The sequence below is a fragment of the Solanum stenotomum genome, chromosome 7, assembly GCF_019186545.1.
Source record: "Solanum stenotomum isolate F172 chromosome 7, ASM1918654v1, whole genome shotgun sequence".
In the NCBI taxonomy this organism is placed as follows: Eukaryota; Viridiplantae; Streptophyta; class Magnoliopsida; order Solanales; family Solanaceae; genus Solanum; species Solanum stenotomum.
Genome location: NC_064288.1, coordinates 19,570,094 through 19,591,615, shown reverse-complemented (window position 1 = coordinate 19,591,615; position 21,522 = coordinate 19,570,094).

Below are 21,522 nucleotides of genomic sequence, written 5' to 3'. Positions count from 1 at the left end.
GTGGTGGCGGATTCAAGGGCCAAGATGAACAAATTTGTGATGGGAGTGTCTGAGACTATAGTCAAAGAATGTCGTATGGAAATTATTATTACAAGTATGAATATTTCATGTGTCATGGTGCATGCCCAACAAATGGAGGAAGACAAGCTCAAGGAAAAGAGTAGAGAGGTGAAGAGAGCAAGGACCGATTATGGGAATTTTTCCAAGTAAGTCTGAGGGCCAAGGGTGACTAAGGTTCAAGCGAAGGTTCTCCAACCAAGACTCCTCAAGTTCTTTAAAGATCAATAAGGATAAGGTGTCTACCCTACTCCTCACGGAAGTCATGATAAGAGAACTACTCCGACAAAACCTATTTGTGCCAAATGTGGAAAGAGGCTTGATGGTAAATGCCTAGCCGGAATGGGTGTTTGTTATGGTTGTGGTAAGAGTGGTCATCAAATGAAAAATTGCCCAACAGATACGGCCAAGGGGAGAGAAGATAAGAAAACTCCTCCAAGCGGTCCAAACTCCAATGCCCAAAAGCAAAACCACTTTTATGCTCTTCAATCCCGAGATGACCAAGAGAGTTCCCCAGATGTGGTAACCGGTATGTTAAAATTTTTCCTTATTGACGTGTATGTTTTATTGGATCCCGGTGCTATTTTTTCTTTTGTTACGCCTTATGTGGCAATGAGGTTTGATATTCCTCTGGAACCTTTTTCGGTTTCTACCCCAGTTGGTGATTCTGTGGTGGCTAAGAGGGTTTATAAAAGATGTCCCATTTCCTTGTCCCACAGAGTTACTCTTATTGACTTGGTAGAACTTGACATGTTAGATTTTGATGTGATTCTTGGTATGGATTGGTTGCACGCATGTTACGCCTCTATTGATTGTAGAACCTAGGTGGTTAAATTTCAATTTCCGAATGAGCCTACTTTAGAGTGGAAGGGGGGAAATTCTATGCCTAGGGGTCAATTTGTCACTTGTCTTAAAGCTAGAAAGATGATCTCCAAATGGTGTATTTACCATCTTGTTAGGGTGAAGGAAGGGTCTCTTAGAATGTGCATTGATTATCATTAACTGAATAAAGTGACCATTAAGAACAAATATCCCCTTACGAGAATTGATGACTTATTTGACCAACTTCATGGGGCTAGTTATTTTTCCAAGATTGATCTACGTTTGTGCTATCACCAATTAAGGGTATGAGGGGTTGTTGTTTCCAAGATGGCCTTCTGAACGAAATATGGTCACATGAGTTCTTAGTAATGTCCTTTGGATTGACAAACGCTCTGGCGGCATTCATGGACCTTATGAATAAGGTGTTTCGACAAAAACTTTACATGTTCGTCATTGTGTTTATTGATGATATCTTGATATACTGAAGGATTGAGGAAAATCATTTTGACCATTTGAGGGTGGTATTGCAAGTTCTTAAGGAACATCAAATTTTCGCAAAATTTAGCAAATGTGAGTTTTGGCTAAGGTAAGTATAATTCCTTGGGCACATTATGTCAAGTAAGGGTATTGGGGTAGATCCTAAGAAGACGGATGTTGTTAAACGTTTGCCTAGGCCTCTTACTGCTTTCGACTTTAGAAGCTTTATGGGTTTGGCCGGTTACTATACAAGATTTGTTGAGGTGTTTTCGTCTATTGCTTCTCTGTTGATGGCCTTGACTCAAAAGAAAGATAAATTTGTGTGGTCGGAAAATTGTGAGAAAAGTTTCCAAGAATTGAAAGATAAACTGACTTCCGCTCTAGTGCTGACTCTACCGGAGGGTACAAATGGTTTTGCAGTATATTGTGATGCCTCTAGAGTTGGGTTAGGATGTGTACTCATGTAAAATGGTAAAGTGATTGCATATGGTTCAAGGCAACTTAAAATCCATGAAAAGAACTATCTAACCCATGATCTTGAAATAGCGGCGGTTGTGTTTGCCTTGAAAATACTGAGGCATTATCTATATGGGGTGAATGTTAATGTGTTCACCGACCACAAGAGTCTCCAATATGTTTTTAGCCAAAAAGAGTTGAATCTTCAGCAACAAAGGTAGTTAGAATTGTTAAAAGATTATGACATTAGTGTCCTTTATAACACCGGGAAAGCTAATGTGGTAGCGGATGCTCTTAGTAGATTGTCCATTGGTAGGGTGTCTCATATAAAGGATGAAAAGAAGGAATTGGTTCGTCATTAATAGGTTGGCCCGGCTAGGTGTTCATCTAGTGGATTACACCAAGGGTGGTGTCATGATCCACAACGGTTCTGAATCATCTTTTCTGATGGAGATTAAGGCAAAGCAAGACCTTGATCCTATATTAGTTGGGTTGAGAGAGTCGGTATTCCATAAGTCTGTTGATGCTTTCTCCCAAGGGAGAGATGGAGTGCTTATGTACCAAGGTAGGTTATGTGTTCCAAAATGTTGATGGCTTCATAGAGCAAATTCTAGAAGAGGCTCATTGTTCTAGATATTCTATTCATCCGGGAGCCACCAAGATTCTATTTTTGTCATTATAAATCGGATGAGAATATCAGCCCATTTCATTCCCGTCAAGGTTTCTTTTATGGCGGAGGATTATGCAAAGTTGTACATCAACGAGGTAGTGAAGTTTAATAGGGTCCCCTTATCTGTTATCTCGGATCGGGGTACTCAATTTAGTTCACATTTTTGAAAGGCATTCCAAAAAGGGCTTGGTACTAAGGTTAAGCTTAGCACGACTTTTCATCCCCAAACCAATGGGTAAACGGAACGTACCATCCATACCTTGGAGGATATTTTGAGAGCTTGTGTTATAGACGTCAAGGGTAATTGGGATGACCATCTATCATTAATAGAGTTTGCCTACAACAATAGTTACCACTCAAGTACTGCCATGGCTCCTTTTGAAGCCTTGTATGGTAGGGGATATAGGTCTTCGTTTGGTTGGTTTGAAGTTGGTGAAATTGCTCTAATTTGTCCCGAACTAGTTTATGAGGCCATTGAGAAAGTCCGACTCATTAGAGACAATTTGAGGACAAAGTCGGCAAAAGTCTTTTGCCGATGTTAGAAGAAGGGATCTAGAATTCGAAGTTAATGATTGGGTCTATTTGAAAATATCACCTATGAAAGGTGTGATAAGGTTTGGCAAGAAAGGGAAACTTAGTCTCCGGTATGTTGGCCCATATCAAATTTTAAAGCGTATTGGGAAGGTTGCCTATATTCATTTGTTATTCGTATTATCTATAAAAATGTTGATTAAACTTTTTCCCTTTCCTTAAAAGATTTTACTATAGATAAAATTGTTATTTACTATTTTTTATTAAATCATTATTTATTTATCTTTATGATATCGACTTTTAAAATATATGGAAAGAACAAGGACTCATAAAATATATAGTAAGAGGAGATATATACTAATAGGTAAGGACCCCTAAAATATATGGTAAGAGCTATTAGAATAATTAATAAAGAGTATTAATATCGATAAGAAGACTCATAAAATATATAATAATTTATAATATATTTAAATCCTCTACTACATAAAAAAAATTAACCATATAATAACATATTACTTGATGATATGTATGTTCCAACAAAGTTGTATTTCCTTTGCACCTTGTATTACCTTAGATTTTGATTTACTATCAAAATGAATAAAAAAATTTATGAATGATATTTATATTATTATGAATACTTTATCAAAGTTATACATTTGAACTTTTAAAATTATTTAGTAAATGATTCAATCAAGCTAATTAATTCTTCATGTCTAAGTTAAATCTAATTTCGAGCATAGCTAGTGATTCAAAGAGATTGTTATATATGAAAGAGTTTTAAAGTTGAGTGTGCATGAAAACCTAATATTATTCATCTTATTTGAAATTTTAAAGTTTGAGTTGGAGTTGTGTTTAGAATAGAATGAAGTCTAAGGTTGATTGCACTTCTTAACCTTCCTTAAAAGATTTTACAATGCACAAAAATGTCATTACTATTTTACTCAAATAGTTACAGTTATTAAATCTTTATTTATTGGTAGTATTTAAGAACTCCAGAAATTTATTACCTTAAAATTGACTCAAATTTTATTTCATAAGTTTTGTTATTTGGACAATGTTAAAAGTCCTAACATTAAAACTTTAAAATAAAAGTTTTTACTATATATAAATCTTATTCAAATTATAATAAACGAATTAAAAATATTAAAGAAAGAGGTTCACACTTTTTAAAATAACTTTTTAATCTTCCTATATGAAATTCTTATCATCTAGTTAAATAAACATTTATTTTAACATCAAATTCTATTTTAAAATAATTTTAATTTGTTAGTATATAATTTTATACGTGCAACCCACATTCACTAAATAAATTCTAATGAAAAGCATGTATTAGAACTCATCCATATTTTATATTTTCTTTAAAAAGAAGTTAATATTAGGAAAATGAACTAGGCACAAGGAGTTGAGACTCATATCCATGTAAGGATTTGAAACCTGATGGTGATAATTCACTTGAGACATAAGTTGATAGTTGATAGCAAATCTGAGCAAGTACTAAAAATCTAACTAAATTTGTTTAAAGTGAAGTAATCTGTTGTTAAAGGAATATAGAAGATATAACATCAATAGAAAAAATGCATTCCCAAAAACTAGATTAAAAGTTAACTTAAGGGCTGTAAATATCAAGGAAAATTACATAATATGCAATTCACCTGTGGAGTTAACGCAAATCACAAAGTAATAACAATATTCTTGCCTATAAATTACATAATTTTCTTATAAAAATTTCTCAAGCTTATTCAATCAAACCACTTTCTTTCCCTAATACCTTTCTAATAGCATAAATAAAATTGTACATCGATAAAAGACTAAAATAAAGATGATAGAGTTAAAAAGTTAAACGCACTGCCAATTTCAAAAAGGGTTGTACAATCTTCTCAAGAAATCACAAATTTTGTATTACAACTAGAGAACATGTTGTTATTCATATTTATTCTTCAAGTGGTAAATCATATTTTAATGATTCTTCTAACAATTTTAACAAAATAGATGAGTTCCTAAATTAAAAATTTACATATTATTTTTGCTGATACAATTGAGGTTCATTAATTTGTAATTCAATAGACTTAACTCATTAATTTGATTGGCACTAGAGAATGTTTTAACCATCTTATTTTATTTACTTTTGAATTGTCTGTCAAGTCTGTTTGTTTTAACGTGTGAGTCACTCTATTGAAATAGAAAGACTCACATATTGAAGCAAATAGACTTCACAGAGAATGCAAAAGTAAATAAATTGATAAACTCTTCTCCGATGACGATGAATCAATGACCTAGCTCTAATTAATTTCAAATAAATGAATCCTAGAAGTCGTATCAGCCTTAAAACTATCTACATTATTAATAATGAACATATCTATTATGCTACAATTGTTAGAGGAATAAAAAACATATGGTTTACCACTCGGGAATAAATGAGAATAACTGCATATGCTCCCGTTGTAGTTGAAATTTCATGTTCTTACTAGTTAAGACTTTTCATTCCCTTTATGAAAGGTGCAATGTGTTTTGCACTAGACTCTATAGTTTTCATTTCAGTCTTTTATCGGCGTACAATCTAATTTTTGATGGGATAGAATGACTAAGCCCTTGTTAGATACTGTTGGAACAAAATGAATTTTAAGTGTCGTAAATCTCTAGGAAAAGTACATAATATGAAATTAACATATAGACTTAACGTAATCACGAAGTAATAACAATATTGTTGCCTATATATTATATGATTTTCTCCTAAAAGTTTCTCAAGCTTATTCAGTAAAGCCACCTTCTTTCCCTAATACCTTTGTAATAGTAGAAAATAAGATTGTACGCCGATAAAAGACTAAAATGAAGAATATAGAGTTAAAATTGAAACACACTGCACCTTTCAAAAAGAGAATGTATAACCGTTTTGGCATGACCCAGACCGTCGTGATTGGCACCCACACTAACTCTCATGTGGGAGAACCACTACTACAACAAAAGCAAACAACTAACCTACAATACTAAAGCATCTAAGGATACGAAAGCAGGAATATAAGCTAAAAACTGAAGTTCACATAAACTTCAAAAAGATCTAACAATTATTCAATGTGGAAGAAATAACCTAGAACCTGAAAGTCAATGTACCAAAACATCTAATAGCGAACCAAAATTCTAAACAAGAAGGAATACAACCCCAAACTAATGAACTAATAGCTAACTAGAGAAGTCTAAGTCCGAAATGGTGGACATAGAAGAAAGAGAACTCATGGCAACTCGGAAGAATTGGCTCACCCTAGCATTTGAACGATCACTGATCTTCTAAACCATGTTTGTCAATGGTCGATTGAAGATGCCCTGTACTCAACAAAGAAAGAGCAAGTGCAGTATCAGTACATAACCACAGTGTACTGGTAGGATCACACGGCTATCCCATTAAGTGCAACATATATAAGTGATTACAACAATATAATCACATGCATATATCGAAAATATACAATATTATCAACATTTATGAACAATGAACAACTTCACATTTCTCAAGATATACAATTATGACAAGTCATTGGTCCTCTCATGGAACCTAAACCCAAACAGTTAGCATACCGGAATGTGGTACCCGATCCAATGTTTATGCCGGAATGTGGCAATCGATCCCAATTAGTTATGCCAGAATGTGGCAACCAATCCATTCAACACACTACAATCACAATCACAATCACAAGTATCTTCTCAAGTTCACATAATTTAGTCATGATTCATGGCATTCATCATTCATCTATCTCATTTACAACAAGTGTGATAAATAATGCAACATCCACATACATACAAGTATCATAATAAAACTAGAAGAAATATACATCACACAATCATAGAATCACAACCATCCTCTACCTCGAAACAAACTCGAAACCCTAAGAAGCTCGATCCTTCCCCTTCCAAATTCGTTTCACTTGTTCTTGGTCTACAAACAATCATAATAACATGGGAATCAATAAACAATCACTAACTACCCAGATTACTAACAATTCTAACAATCCTAGATCATACCCATGATCCCAAGTATCCAAACTAGGGCTTTTTCCACCATGGTTTCCAATTCAAAACCCTCCCCCATTGATAATTACACATTATATTTCGTTTTACGGATCGAAAAAGATATTTGGGGAGTGAAAAGCTTACCTTTAGCCTCAAGAATGGTGAAAAACTATCAAGAATCACATGGGGTTCGTTCCTTAGCTATAAAAATCAAAAAGGGCAGAATAAAGATATTTTGGGGTTTATTTACGGCTTTAAGTCGCGTCTGGCCCCCGCAGGGACCCTCACCCCGCTTCAGTGGCAACGCCAGAGCGACCAAAACCACCGCCAAAGCTGCTTGCACGAAACAGTGAGCTATTTTAATAATTCCAACACCCCCCCCCAATTCACAACACACCTTTAAGCAACGACACTCAGAAAATACCGTTCACGCTAAGATCGATTTTGGGAGTTCTACTCAGCAGAATTCAATTCCGTAAAGTCGTACGAATTTCTTAACGACCTATGTAACTACTCATGTATTCAAAATCATAATTAAATCACCCGATTATTACCAGATTTTCCTACACCTTAAAGACTCCGATTTCGTCCAAATATGAATTAGGTTGGGAAATCCCAAGTTACTACGAAAAACTTTTCCGACCCAAAATTTTTCCATGTAGCCTTTTCCATAACAACCGAACCCAGTCATTACAATAGAGGCCAATTTACTCATAACTCGTCCCTGAGTGACAAAACATAGGAAAAATAGGCTAAAGAAGGAATCAAGTAGTACCTGAATCGACAAACAATTGGGGATACTTTTCTTGCATGTCCCTATCAGTCTCCCAAGTAGCTTCCTCAACTGGATGATGCTTCCATTGAACTTTTACAGATTTAATCTCCTTGGTCCTTAGCTTACGCACATCACGATCATGAATTGCAACCGGTTCCTCCTCATATTGACGGTTTTTGTCTAACACAATTGAGTCCCACTTGATGATATAATCCCCGTCACCATGATACCTCTTCAACATGGACACATGAAATATCAGATAAACTCCCGATAAATTAGGAGGTAAAGACAATTTGTACACTACCGTCCTACACATTCAAGAACCTCAAAGGGACCAATGTATCATGGACTTAGCTTACCTTTCTTGTCGAATCTCACCCCTTTCATGGGTGATACCTTAAGAAGAACATTGTCACCGATTTGAAATGTCATGTGTCTCACCTTATGATTTGCATACTTGTTTTGTCTACTCTGGGCTGCTAGAAGCTTGGCTTGAATACTCCTCACCTTTTCTTAAGCATCCTTTACTAAATCGACCCCCAATGGTTTCACATCTATAGACTCGAACCATCGTATGGGTGATCTACATCCCCTCCCATAGAGTGCCTCAAATGGAGCCATATCTATGCTGGAGTGCTAACTATTATTATAGGAGAATTCACACAAAGGTAGGAACTTATCCCAATGCCCTCCAAAATCAATCGCATATGCCCTAAACATGTCTTCTAATACTTGAATAGTCCTCTATGACTGCCCATCTGTTTGTTGATGGAAGGATGTACTAAAAGTGAGTTGTGTTCCCAATTCATCATGTAATTTCCTCCAAAACTTGAATGTGAATTGGGTACCACGATCTGAGATGATAGAGAGGGGCACCCCATGCAACCTCACTATCTCTTTCACATACTCCCTAGCCAATTGTTCAACATTATAATCTATACTTACAAGAATAAAATAGGCCGACTTAGTCAATCTATCAACCACTACCCACATAGAATCAAACTTCCCCAAAGTCTTGGGAAGACCAACCATGAAATCCATGGCTATTCCCTCCCACTTCCATTCTGGAATTGGCATTCTTTGAACCAAACTTGCAGGCCTTTGTTGTTTATATTTCACTTGTTGGCAATTTTGACACTTAGCCACAAACTCCGCTATATCCTTCTTCATGCCCGACCACCAATAAATTTGCTTCAAATCTCGATACATCTTCATAACATCCAGATGAATAGAATATCGCGAAAGATGAGATTCAGCCAACAATTTCTGAATCAAGTCATCAACTCACAGAACACAAATTCTTCCTTTAAAACTAAGCATGCCTTCCACATCAAGAGTGTTTTTTGTGCCTTACGAATCGCAGTCTTCTTTCTAAGCTCCTCCAAATTTTCATCTTCAAATTATTTGTCCTTGATCTCATCAATGAATGTGACCCTCATATCCTAGCTAACACCCCACCTCTTTCTAAGATGCCCAACTGCATGAAATTAGACTCTAAGGTTTGAATTTCCTTAGCCAAAGGTCGCTTGGTTATACTTAAGCAAGCTAAACAACCCATACTCACTACTTTTTGACTCAAAGCATCTACCACCACATTAGCCTTACCCGGATGGTATTGAATGGTGACATCATAATCCTTAAGTAACTCAATCGACCTTCGTTGTCTCAAATTCATATCCTTTTGAGTGAACACATGCAGCAAACTGCGATGATCAGTAAATACCTCACACTTAACATCATAAAGGTAATGCCACCAAATCTTAGGATCAAACACTATCGCTACCGACTTCTAATCATGTGGTGGGTAATTCCTCTCATGCACCTTCAATTACACGAGGCATAAGCTATAACATTCTTATACTGCATCAACACAGTACCTAAACCAGAATGTGAAGCATCAAAATAAATAATAGAATTTTTACCTTCAACCGGTAATGTTAGAATAGGCGCAGTGGTTAAGAAAGTCTTGAGCTTTTGGAAGCTCTCCTCAGATTTTTCAGTTCATTCAAATGGTATGTCCTTTTTGGTTAAATTAGTTAAGTGAGTGGCAATAGAAGCAAATTTCTTCACAAATTAACGATAATAGCTAGCGAGCCCAATTCTTAACTGCCTCAATCTTTTGAGGATGTACCATTACCCATTATTTTGACACTACATGTCCCAAAAATGCAATCAAAGTCAACCAAAACTCACACTTAGAAAATTTTGCATACAACCTCTGTTTCCCAAGAACACCCAAAACAATACGAAGATGGTTGACATGTTTTTCCTCACTTTTTGAATAGACCAAAATATCACCAACAAAGACTATGACGAAAGAATCAAGGAATGTCTTGAACACCCCATTCATTAAACTCATAAAAGCTGCAGGGGCATTAGTCAAACCAAAAGACATAACCACAAACTCATAGTTCCCATAGAGAGTCCGGCCGTCTTAGGAACATCTTCAGTCCTAATTTTCAACTGATGGTAACCAGACCTTAGATAGTTGAAGAAAACTGACGCACATTGCAATTGGTCAAAAAGATCATTTATTCGAGGCAAGTGATAGTTGTTTCAAATAGTGACCCTATTCAATTTCCAGTAATCTATAGACATTCTCATACTACCATCCTTTTTTGTAACAAAAAAAACTGGAGCACCCCATGGGTAAGCACTAGGACTAATAAATCCCTTATCAAGAAGCTCTTGTATTTGAGCCTTAAGCTCTCTTAATTTTACCGGAGCCATATGATATAGAGGAATAGAAATGGGGCACGTACCAGGTTCCAAATCAATGCAGAAATCTATATCTCTATCCGGAGGCATACCATGCAAGTCATTAGGAAACACTTCTCTAAATTCCGACACCACAGGAATAGACTCAATGGATGGAATCTCAATCTCAACATCTCTAATATGAGCCAAATACGCCAAACAACCCTGCCCTATCAATTTCTTAGCACGAATGGAGGATATGATCTTAGTTCGCTTAGGCTTGTACACCCCTCCCCACTCTAATTTTTCCCTTCCCGGAATTTCTTGATTTACAGACTTTGTATTACAATTAAACACGACATAATAGAGGGACAACAAAGTTATGCCTAAAATTATATCAAAGTCAGTAATATCCAAAATCACCAAATCAACCCAAGTCTGAAAACCCGTAAACTAAATAGGACAAGCACGATAGACATGGGTAACTATGATTGACTCTCTAACTGGGGTAGAAACATGGATAGCGGCATCAAGTATATCACAAATCATATCAAACTTTGAGGCAAATAGCACGGATACATTAGAATAAGTAGAACCCAGATCAAATAACACATTAGCCATCCGTTCACCGACAAAAATAGTACATGTGATCACTGCGTCAGATGCCTCTGCCTCATTCTTGCCCGAAAATGCATAACAGTGAGCCCTATCATTTTGACGAGCCACTTCCCTGCCTTGTTGTGCGTTACCCCTTCCTGTATTACCATTTCCTATACCTCCACGGTCTTGTTAATTACCTCCTCGCCTACCTTGTTGATGCCCTCGACTATTATTACCATTCCCCACAGGTACCACTGCTCTAGACAGCTTTTGCGCAGAATCTAACACACGTGGGTGGGGACAATTGCTCCTCATATGCACAGGTTCACCATAGTTGTAACATGTACGATCAAAATATGGCCTGCTGCCCGTCGAAGGTGCGACTCCATGGCTATCTGAAATCAAATTATAAAGTGGAGTTCTTGAGTAATTACCTATAGAAGCGGGCATTAGCGGATTAAATTGGCTTGGCTGCCAGTGTTGGCCTCCCTAAACCTCTGGAATAAGAACCTTGAAAGTTACCCGAGTTCTTGGCCCTTTTTGCCAATGCCTTAGTCTGACTGTCTCGCCTCACCCTCTCCACTTTCTTAACATAGTATGTTACCTCACTGAAGCTCCTCCCTGCAGAGGTTATATGAACAAATAATACCTGCAACTCAAAATTTAGTCCCCTAATAAATAAACGGATCCTCTCCTCAATAATCACCAATTGGGTAGCATATCTAGACAAGGCATGGAACTTGGCCTCATAAGCAGCCATAGACATAAAACCTTTCTCCAAAGACATGAATTCATCATTTTTACGATCTCTCAAAGTCCTGGGCACATATTTCTCCAAACAACAAAGCATGAAATTGGGTCTAAGTAAGTGGAGGTAAAACTGAAGATCTGCACTCGATATAAGCTCTCCACCACTGCTTAGCCTCACCTTGAAGTTGAAATGACACAACCTTAACCCCATGCTGATGGACAATTCCCAACTTATGAAGCCTCTCATAGAAACCTAAGATAAACTCAAAAGCATCCTCATTCTCAGAACAAAGGAACACATGAGGCTTTAGCTTCAAAACTTAGTCAACATTTCATGCTCAATACCAGTCATAACAGAACCCAACAAAGGAGGGAAGAAAACATCATTACCTTCCGTTCCACCCGTCTTGGGAGCAGTACTAGCAAACATGGGATTAGTGAGAGCTTAAGCTCCTTGAACAGAAGGAAACACTCCAGGACCAACCAACCCTTTCAAGAATGAAATGATCTGTCGAGCTAACACAGGGTCTATGGGAGGAACATCATTAGTCTCAGCCTACAACTCTTCCTCTTATCCCACCTCCTTAACATTTTCAACCACAATATCCCCCTCTATCTCATTATGATGCATGGGAGGGGCCTCATTTTGGGGAGCATTTTCCACCGGTACCCTATCTCTATTAGGCGCCACTCTTCCTCGGCCTCTACCCCTATCTCTTCATCTACCCCTGCCTCAACCACGACCTCTCGCTACAGATTCCTGAGCAAGAGCATTGACGGGAGCTACATGCCTGACGATGTTGTATCTAGTGTTAACCATCTCTGAACAAAAAAGTGAAGGAGGTTAGATACCAATTAGAATCAACCGATACCAATTGGAATCAAGTTATAGCATGAAAGGAGACGAGAAAAATAAAGAGATTTCCTAAAGTCCATCAGCCTCTCAAAGAAAAGTAGAGGCATCCCCGTACCGTTCCGTAAGACTCTACTAGACTCATTTTGGTACATCGAGATCAATGAACCTAGGCTTTGATACCAACTTTGTCACGACCCAGACCATCATAATTGGCACCCAAACTAACTCTCCGATGGGAGAACCACTACTACAACCAAACCAAACAACTAAGCCAAAATACTGAAGAATTTAAGGATACGAAAGCAGGAATAAAACCTATAAACTGAAGTTTCCATAAGCTTCCAAAAAATCTAACAACTAATTAATGCGGAAGAAATAACCTAGAACCTGAAAGTCATGTACCAAAACATTTAATAACGAACCAAAAGTCTAAACAAGAAGGGATACAACCCCAAACTAATGAACTAATAGCTAACTAGAAAAGTCTAAGTCCGAAATAATGGAAATAGACGAAAGAGAACTCATGGCAGCCTTGAATAATTGGCTCACCCGTGAATTCGAACAATAATTGATCTTTTAAGCGAGGTATATCAATAGCCGCTTGAAGATGCCCTATACTCAACAAAGAAAGAGCAAGTGCAGTATCTATACACAACCACAGTCTATTGGTAGGATCATGCGGCTATCCCACTAAGTGCAACATATATAAGTCACTACAACAATATAATCACATGCATATATCAAACATATACAATATTATTAACATTTATGAATAACGAACAACTTCACATTTCTCAAGATACACAATTATGACAAGTTATTGGCCTCTCATGGAACCCAACCCCAAATATTTAGTATACCAGAATGTGGTACCCGATCCAATGTTTATGCCAAAACGTGGCAACCGATCCCATAATTATTCCAGAACGTGGCAACCGATCCCAATTAGTTATGCCGGAACGTGGCAATCGATCTATTCAACTCATCACAATCACAATCATAAGTATCTTCTCAAGTTCATAAAATTTAGTCATGATTCATGGCATTCATCATTCCTCTATCTCATTTACAACAAGTATGATCAATAATGCAACATCAACATACATACAGGTATAATAATGAAGCAAGAACAAACATACATCAATCAATCATAGAATCACAACCATCACCTACCTCGAAATAAACTTGAAACCCTAAAAAACTTGATCCTTTCCCTTCCAAATTCATTCTTCTTATTCTTGGTCTACAAACAATCATAATAACACGGGAATCAATAAGCAATAACTAATTACATGGATTACTAACAATTCTAACAACACTAGATCATACCCATGATCCCAAGTATCCAAACTAGGGCTTTTTCCACCATGGTTTCCAATTCAAAACCCTCCCCCATCGATAATTACACATTATATTTCGTTTTACGAATCAAAAAAGATATTTGGGGAGTGAAAAGCTTACATTTAGCCTCAAGAAAGGTGGAAAACTATCAAGAGTAGCCTGGGTTTTGTTCCTTAGCTCTAAAAATAAAATAAAAAAGGGCAGAATAAAGACGTTTTGGGGTTTATTTACGACTTTAAGTCGCGTTTGGCCCACTACAGCGGCCCTAACCCCGCTTCAGTGGCACCACCAGAGCAACCAAAACCACCGCCAAAGCGACTTGCACAAAATAATGAGTTATTTTAATAATTCGAAGACCCTCATTTCCCAACACACCTTTAACCAACGAAGCTCAGAAAATACTGTTCACGCTAAGATCGATTTCGAGAGTTTTACTCACCCGAATTCAATTTCTTAAAATCGTACGGATTCCTTAACGACTTATCTAACTACTCATGTAATCAAAGTCATAATTATATCACCCGATTATTACCAGATTTCTCTACACCTTAATAACTCCGATTTTGTCCAAATCTGGACTAGCTTCGGAAATCCCAAGGCACTATAAAAAAGTTTTCCCACCCAAAATTTCCGCCGGTGGATTTTCCATAATGACGAAACCTAGTCGTTACACCTTTCAAGAAATCACATAATGATTATTACAACGGGAGCACATGATATTATTTTTATTTATTTTTCAAGTGGTAAATCATATTTTAATGATTCCTCAAACAATTTAAACCAAATTGATGTTTCCTAAATATAAATTTAGATAATGTTTTCATTGATCCAGTTTCTGTGAAGGCTTATGCGGTTAGTTAATTTGTAATTTAATAGAGTTAAGTCATTGATTTGGTTTGCACTGGAGGATAGTTTAACAATCTTATTGTATTTACTTTTGAATTGCTAGTGAAGTATGTTTGTTTCAATGTGTGAGTCATTCTATTGAAACAAAAAGACTCACTTATTGAAACAAATAGACATCACTAACAATTCAAAAGTAAATATATGGATAAACTTTTCTCTAATGACAATCAAATGAATGACCTAGCCTTACACTTATGAATAAGACTCTACTCGACGTGGCTTATGAGACATCCTAGGACCTTTCTAAACCTTGTGCTCTGAATAACAATTTTGTCATGACTATAGGTACACCATAGGAGTAACATGGCGTATAGGACCCCGAGAGCCCCTACAGATGCCCCTTGGCATTCATAACATAGATTATAGAAATCAAGAGATATAAAAACAACATTTTGTATCAAGAGCTTATGAAAAAAAAGTGGAAGTGTACTAAGTCTCAAAACTATCTATTACATCAAGAGTGAGTGGGATGTAACCCAGACATCCCATACAATATCCAAAAAGTAAAATTGAAAGCAATAAAGGCTTGGTCCTCAAAACATGAGGACTCACCACTTGGAGAATAAGAACATGTAACGTCATACCCTACATTGGAAAAAAACAATGTAGGCAACAATATGATAGCAAAGCATCGAACAGTAAAATCATGCTAAAAAGTACCTTTTCATGCTTATGAAAAGACCAAGTTAAACCGTAGGAAAAATTCTAGAAAACATCATACTAATCAATGCAATATGCAATTAAAACTTCTCTTTTTGAACACTTGGGAATATACTTCTTTAAGTAACCTTAGTTCATCTTTACTGTGAGAATTAGCCTTAACCGACATAGAGACCATGTGAGCTATAACATGGAATCCGGTATCTATCCTACACCAAAAAGGGGTGTTCTCACTTGCCAAGGCAAGAACCTTAACTTCTGGCTTACATGGATCAACTTGCTAATGTCTATCTAAGCCAATCATGTCTATCTAAGAAAATAATCTGATGGTTGCACATAGGTAAGGGATAAGGAAATTGCTACTAGAAACTCGACCTCTAATACGGGAGAATTTCCATCTCAATATCCTCTCGGTGCTAAGCATAAATCCCATAGAGTAGTCACAATTCATTAATTGACTTATCTTTCATGGAGGTCAATTCAATTAGCCGATCCAAGCTTATTTTCTTCAGAATAGCTCCTAAACTTGATTCTAAGTTAGTTGAGAAAACCTTTCAACTCTTAAGAATCCTTATGTGAGAAAATCCTTTCACATGCATGCATTGAGTATTATGTGAGCAACCATTTCACAAGATTAATAACAACAACATATAAGCTTTACTCCCATATCATCTTAAATCATTTTCATCAATTTGACAAAGAACATGCATAGGTTCATAATCTTCTTCTTTCATGGCTAAAAGCCCACATTATCATCATTACTTAGAAAACATGGGGGTATGCATGGGTTCATGGGGATTCTTAAAATCATTGAATTATCTCAATTCATGCTTAATGCTTCATAAAACAATCAAATGAATCAATATTGAAAGAAATCCATAACATAGAAGAATACTCTAACTTCAAGTGGGAACTTCTGACTTCAAAATTGAGGGATTAGAAACTCTATGGAGGAAAGGGCTCCATATATGAAGACTATCATACCTTTATTTTAAAATCCCTTAAGCAACTTGATGAATTGGAGACTTGGTATTGAACCCTAGGTTGATTCCTTCTTCTTCTTCTTCTAGAGAGAAAATATTTTGGGGCAGGATGAGTTTGTTCTTATTTTTTGTTATTTTGATTGAATGAATTGAATGGCTGAAATTTAGGGGGTAATACCTTTATATTGGGGTTCTAATGGAGGTCAAAACGACAGGGTATTGAATAAAAATAATTAGGGAAAAGACCAATAAGTCCCTTAAAATAACTTTCGACCTCCACCTACAGTGGAGACCTACGGTTTGTAGTTTCACCTACAGACCATCCTGTTCGATTGTCGATTGGTTCAGAGACTTGTTCTGTTGGCCTTCAACGACGGGACCTACCTATGATTCGTGGGTCCACAGACGGGCAATGGGTATCTACTTTTGACCCTGATATTTCTGTATTTTTGGGACTCACCTACGAGACGTACCTCTGACTCGTGGACTGAACGACGGTCTGTCCTGGTGAACCGTCACTAAGTACAGGAACTTCAATATTTTGGAAAATTGAGACTAGCCAACCATAGGTCTACCTACAGTGCGTTTCTCACACCACGGTCCATCAGTGATGCCAGTCGATATTGGCACCAGGTATTTTCTGAAAGACAGAAAACTTTTCTCCTTTATGAATCCGAAATGTTACAAAATAAGAATAACAACATGTGCTCCCATTGTATTTGAAAGTTTATGTGCTTACTTGATAATACTTATCATTCCCTTTCTGAAAGTTGCATTGTGTTTTGCACAAGACTTTATTTTTTCAATTCAGTCTTTTGTCGACGTCCAATCAAATTTTTGTTATGACAGAACGATTAAGCCCTTGGTAGCTACTGTTTGGACAAATTGAATTTTAAGAGTTGCAAAATCTCTAGAAAAAGTACCTAATATGCAATTCACTTATAGACTTAACGTAATCACAAAGTAATAACAATAATTTTGCCTATAATTTACGCAATTTTCTTCTAAAAATTCCTAAAGCTGATTAAGTAAAACAACCTTCTTTCCCTAATACCTTTTTAATAGCACAAAATAAGATTGTACGCCCATAAACGAATAAAATACAGATGATAGAGTTATAAGTGAAACACAACACAACTTTCAAAAAGGGAATGTATAATCTTCTCAAGAAAACACGTAATTTTTATTATAATGGGAGCACATGTATTTTTTCTTCTTTATTCTTCACGTCGTAAAACATATTTTAAAGATTCTTCGAACAATTTTAACAAAATAAATGATTTCTTTAATCAAATTGTAGACAATGTTTTTGCATATCAAGTGAATGTGAAGGTGGCTAATTAATTTGTATTTCAGTAGAGTGAAGTCATTGGTTTGATTGGCACTGAATAATTGTTTAGCCATCTTATTTTATTTACATCTGAATTGTCAATGAAGTCTGTTTGTTTTAATGTGTGAGTCATTTTATTGGTACAGTAAGGCTTACATATTGAAACAAATAGACTTCACTGACAATTCAAGGATAAACTCGTTTCTGATGATAATCAAATAAATGACCTAGTATTATTTTATTGCAAATAAATGAATCCTATAAGTCGGATCAACCTCAGTACTATCTAAATTTTTATTTAATAACGTATCTATTGTGTTAAAATTGTTAGAGGAATCATAAAAATATGGTTTACCACTCAGGGAATAAATAAGAATAACAACATGTGCTCCGGTTGAAATTAAAATTTTATGTGCTTACTTGATAAAACTTGGCATTCCCTTTTTGAAAGTTGCAATGTATTTTGCACTATACACTATAATTTTCAATTCAGTCATTTGTCGGTGTACAATCTAATTTTTTTGGGACAGAACGACTAATCCATTGTTAGCTATTGTTAGTTTAGTTCATATAGGTTATTAGTTTTTTATTAGTTGTCTTCTTATTCTTTATAATTCTATAAAACGTTTTTATATTCTTAAATAAAGTATCTTATTTCAGCACTTACTCAGTGTTTATATCAGGGCTCTATACGCTATATCGAGAACAATTATTTTTTCTACTTCTTTTGTATGTTTCTCACGCAGATCAACAAACGGTTAATGTTTTTCTCCTTATTTTGTACATTTGTCACACAGATCAACAACAATGACCTATCACAACGGCAACAACAAAAAGCGATTTGTTAATGCTGACAACACAACCGTAACAAAATTATTATTCAATTCAATACTACATCCCAAATACCCAACATACTCTATGGTACTGGTCAAAACTTTTTTAAATAGAAATCCCAACTATTTATGCTTTTGTTTGGCTACAACCTCTTTGGCCATCTCGATGGGACCACACATCTCCAACTCGCACGATTATCGTCGTCACAAACATATCTCCCAATCCTGCTTTCTTAACTTAGTTCTATCATGACCAACTCATCCAGAATTCCCTCATGGCTTCTGCCACACCCCACATGCCTCTACCGTTGTTGTCGCCAACTCTTCTATATAAGCATGGGATGCTCATGTTACCACTTACGCAAAGAGATCCCAAACACGAGTGTTCAGCTTACATGATCAACTTGCATGTGTAACTAAGTACTCTCGCTCTATCACCAAATATCTTCACACTATTCTTTTTTTTAGACGAGTTATCCACTTCTGGTGCTCTTGTGTCGTATCTAAAACTTGTCGTCAAAATACTAAGTGCACTAGGTCCTGAGTTTTGAGAAATCTTTGCTGCCATTTGTGCACGCTATACGGGTGTCTCCTATGAGGAGTTGTTTTAAAAGTGTCACAATAAAATTTCATGAGTTATGATGGCACCTACTATAACCTACTAGTATGTAAGTGAACCCGTACCTAGAATGACAAGTAGTGAGTATAAGGTTAGAACTAAATAGAAATAACACTAGAAATATAATTAAGACAGAAACCGAAGCAAAACAAAATCTAAAAACAATTGAATCCATCCTAGAACCTGGAAGTCGCGAGTACAAAGCTATGTAATATTAGCAAATACAAGTCCCAAATGTGGACTATAACAAGTTGTCTCAAGGCAAAAGACTAGCTATATATATATATATATAAAGAAGGAGAAAAATTGATCGAGGATTCCAAGGGCTCACCCTCGTCTCCAATCCCCAAAAGCATCAAAACATGGCACGAACGATCGTCATTGGTAGCTGGCACTAGGACCTGTTTCATGAAAAATATGTAGAGTGTAGTATGAGTACGAAAAAAATGTACATAGTAAACTTCAAAGGTGGATTGAGAAAGAAGGTAAAAACAATATAAAAAGATGCAATTTAGATAAACAAAGGTCCGGGTGGATATGAAAAAAATCACACGGGCATACTGAAACAAAATCTAAGTACATCTAAACTAAACCTAACTAGACCCATAAGCCCAGAAGGTACACTCGTGCCCAAGTTTAATTAAAACCTGAACAGATCCTTTTAAGCCCGACACATACATATAATAGTTGTGTACACTAAGAAAGGAGTACCACGAACAAAAAAAGCCAAACTCCCAGCCCAAGTAATTGACAATCAAGTCTAGTCAACTTCGAGCCCAACAAGAAAAAGTGATAATCAATCTAGGTGTAACAACCCGAGAGCACCCCCTAGTCGTTACCGGCATGTTTGACCTCGAAGAGGTCTTATACGAGCCCTTACCATTCGTCATAACATGTATCATAGAATAAAATCATGGAAAATTTAAAACTTTTACTTTGGAAGTTCAACTTCACTTCATATATGAAAAATAGGATCTAACATCGTCACAATGCACCATCTAGACGTAGAAGTATCAAAAATGGGACTTAGCCCTTACATCAATAAGAAGTCTTGCAAATAGGAAGTACAACAATGTCTTTCAACATAAGCAAAGAACTAAACATAGAAGCTAGATCATAGGGTCTTGTCCTCGGACTTGAGGACTCACCAACTTGGGGAAGCAACTCCAAGTGTCTTGAGAAGTAAGCTTGAATCCTCAACGACCCGAACCTAAATGTTTGGGAAAAGGGAGAAAATATGGGTTAGTACAACACACGTACTAAGTATGGCTGCTATGCATAAAAACCATTGAAACATGCATAAAAAGACATTTTATTCAAAACATGTTTTTTGCCAAGTAAATCCAATATGCACACAATTAAGTATCATAGTCCAAACCAACATAATATCATTCCAACGTGTAGACAGCCGAAGCAATACTAGTGCAATGCAAAAAATAGAACCCCATAACCCTATTCAAAGCCAAGTATCACATTAAGCAACCTACTTCAAGCATACATTCATAAGATCATATTTCATGATAACTTACCATATTCATAATGATCATACATAACATAGTTTCAACATACATAAGTCATAATCATCAAAATCATAAGAGAACACTACTACAACTATCTCTTAGGATCCCACAACTGCAATGTGCAAGAGATGTCCCATACCCTCCCTTACACTATGTAGAAGCCCTTAAGAACGCCCTAGTAAGAGTTCACACCTTTCATACCTTCATTTACGTTTACATTAGGGAAATATTGCAATAACCGACATAGACCATGAGAGCTACATGGAATCCAGTGTTCTACTCCCACACTGAAAAGAGAGGGTTAACACTTGCCTAAGGTGTAACCATTCTTACATAGCTATCTAGGTGGATCCACTATGCTAGAGTCCTATGTGGGCACATAGTTAAGGGTCAAGGAGATTGCTTCTAGAAACCCTAACTTACTAAACGTGGGGGTTTCCATCTCATGAGACAACACATACTGTAGGTAATCCGAACTTGCTAAACGTGAGAAAACCCATGTGGGGAGCCGGACTTACTAAACACGAGACCCCCATCTCATTTACATGCCCTTTCGGTGCTACGCATTTGATTACCTTTTGTAATCATCTTTAGTCATCACATAAGTTCATATTAGCCTTTAATAGACCCTTATGTAGAT